Below are 3257 nucleotides of genomic sequence, written 5' to 3'. Positions count from 1 at the left end.
CTGCAATTGAAAGATTAATGTCACGACGACATAATACTACAGGTTGCTAATCCAATATAGAGGTTCATTTTGTGATATCTTTCCCATATTTGAAAAGCATATTGATTTGATCCTCTGGAATGATGAAAAAAAAATTCTTTTCGGTGACATAACTCCCTCTCATTCCGTCAACACAGTATTTTTTCTGTATCAGAAAATCCTTAATAGTGTTTACATGGATCAACTCAGTTCGACTAGTACACAACGTTCTAGTTTGCGTCACATTCTCTAAAACAAAAAAAAAATGTATTACTTGGATGCAACAAAGTTAAGGGAACCTACCAGCTTGACATTCAAAGCTTGCTACTGTAGATTTTATCATCACTGACATCAGTATTGCTTTTGCCTTCTCATATCTGCTTTGCAGTTACACTTGACAAATGCAAATTCGCATTTGATGTTCCGCATAAATAAACATCAATGTGACACAATTAATTAATTTGTCACTTAATATGTCACTTTTGTTGGTCAACTCTTTGTTCCTATATTTTGAATTTGTCTGACTCCTTTTGACTTGGCCTGATTGCCTTAAAATGAGTCAGTTGTGTATTTTTTTTTTAAGCAGAGTACTGTTGAATTTCACCATTTTGCGTTTGTAAGTATTTGAAAGTCTTTTGATGTAAGATTTTTAAGAGGAATGGTAATTCTTGCGTTTTTCTGACATATCTATACGCACAATTGATCTATACTATTATGATTTGCCCATCAAGTTAGCATAAAGTTCTCAAATTATAAGATGGGCTCTCTCTGAGTCCCCTTCTTACTGAGTAAACTAGCTTGTGGTTTGAAGTAAATATTTGAATTTCATAGGCCAATTTGTTTCAAATTTTTACTGCTTGTGATTTTGAAAGTCTGAGAATCAGAAAGTTGACATTATAAATCATAATTTTTTTTTTTTTTTTTTTTTATTGAGTCTCTGCAAATCTCACTCTAAATTGCAATGGAAAAAAAAACTGAAACTTTCATGGTAATTTATCTGGGTTTTTTTTTCTTTTTGTCCCCCTTCTGCATGGTACTCTTTCACCTCTCGCTTATAGGCCACAAACTTCCATGTTTCACATTATCATGATAGTCTTCTCTCTGCAGCCCGTTCTAATCTTGTATTTTGTGAATCCAGTTTTTTTTTCTCTGTTTTTTTGAAATTGTACAGCATTGGTTTACAGACACTGTTACCAGAATGCTGAAATTGAGTTTATCCAGTGTGTTCCAGTTCTTAAAAAAATGCTTCAGATCTGTATTGGCTTTATTAAAAAGTTAAATAAAATTATTTTTTGGAAACTAAAAGTCTTTGGGTTTTGTGATCATTTCGGGGCTTTTCTATAGATGTCTATAATTTGCCAGTTGACTGTTGAACTCCCTGTACCATTTCAGAGACTTTTGAGGTTATGCAAATGTTATGGTGTGATATGATGGCACGGCATTGATGTCATAAGTCACTAAACGGGGTGAAGGTTACAGAACTTTATGTTCTTGCACTGAAAATGTAGCACGTTTACTTGATTAGGTTGTTGCTTTTCCCTTTTATATATATATATATATATATATAATAGTTCTTTCCTGGCTAACAAATTGTGGAGACATTTCATTAAACAAGGGCCTAACTAATTTTACCTCAGAACCCAACATTTCAATGGTGACAGTCCAACACAGTACTAACACTGTTTGATTTTCAAAACTTTAAAATCTATTGAGCTTGCCTTGCATAAGTCCAATAATATGCTAAAATATTGTCTTATTATTGTCATGACAATTTGAATAAGAAAATTATTAATATGACTAGCTTCAACTATATAAACTTGCACCAAAATATTGAAGAGTTTAATTTGAGACAGTCTCAGCAACTTCAGTAATAAAATATAAAAGAAAAGAAAAACATGTTAGGATAGGGTCCCTGCTTTTAGTAGTATGTACAAAAGTGCAACTATAAGTTTAAAAGTGATAATATTATGAGATATATGCACATAGTAGTTAAAACACCTAATATGAAGTGACACAACTTAACTGACTTTGCATGGATGCACTATTTAAATTCTGGCCGGAAAACCAGATAATTATTTTCATGGCTGATTTGGCCGATATAAAAATATTTAATGAATAGAAAATAAATAAAAATGCTGCAGGTCTAAATAGATATCATTGCACTTTGATGCAACATCAATGCTATTTATGTCAATGGCTACCACACTCTCAGGAAAAAAAAAAGGTACAAAAGCTGTCACACACATTAGACATTGTCTCCTCAGTTAAAAAAACACCAAACATTAATCCACGTGCTTAAGGGCAGAAACGGTCTCACATAACTTCCTGCATAACTAAAGTATTTAGAAGTCAGTCATATTGATGAATTGCTGAAAGGGAATATTTTGTGAAAGAGACTGTGTATACGCATTTGTGTCCCCTCTAACAACAATGTGTACATTCTAAAACCGAATATCAAATGTGACTTACGACAAAACAGCAATAATATTTGCAATTGTCACCTTTTTAAGAAAATAATAACATTGATAATACAAGACTTGAGAAGTGACTTTTAAAGTTGTGATCTACTTTCTGTAGTACTATAGGATTTGGTTGACCATGCAGTTCTTTACCACGCCACTCTGTAGCAAGAGAAGACGGAAACTGTAAACCACAGTCATAGCAGCGTCAAATGCACTGTTCTCAGGAAAAGGGAAGAGTATAAAACCGTCTTCTCACATTTTTAAAACAGGTCACAGCTACAAAGTTATCTGATATACAAGCATACCATGCATTTACCACCATGTCATGTAGATCGTAATAGGTTCAGAATGGCATGCAGAAAAAATCTAGAGTATGACTGACAGACTGTGAGATTTCTTCACTTGTGCAACATGTAGACAGAGGCCGTCTGACTGTGTTTGTCAGTATAGGAGGATATGTCACTCTTTTACTTTAACAGTGATGCAACAGGGTAGTGTATTTATCATACTCCTCTTTCTATTTTTAAAGCTTCTAAGAATCCTCTAGGAAAGCTACTAATTTGTTATTAAATTAAATTTATTGTAATTAAAATTATACGTAGGAGTCTTATCTTAAAAGAGAAATTTGGGACCAATCTGAGAACAACTCTGAGGAAAAGACAACACCTTCATCTTAGTGAGGAGGTGGTGCTCTCTCACACACACACATTATATATGTCTATATATTCTTTATTTTTTATTTATCACACTGTCATAACATATTTTATGGAAAATAAA

Source organism: Carassius carassius, chromosome 5 (assembly GCF_963082965.1).
Source record: "Carassius carassius chromosome 5, fCarCar2.1, whole genome shotgun sequence".
Lineage (NCBI taxonomy): Eukaryota > Metazoa > Chordata > Actinopteri > Cypriniformes > Cyprinidae > Carassius > Carassius carassius.
Note: the sequence above shows the minus strand (reverse complement) of the source record.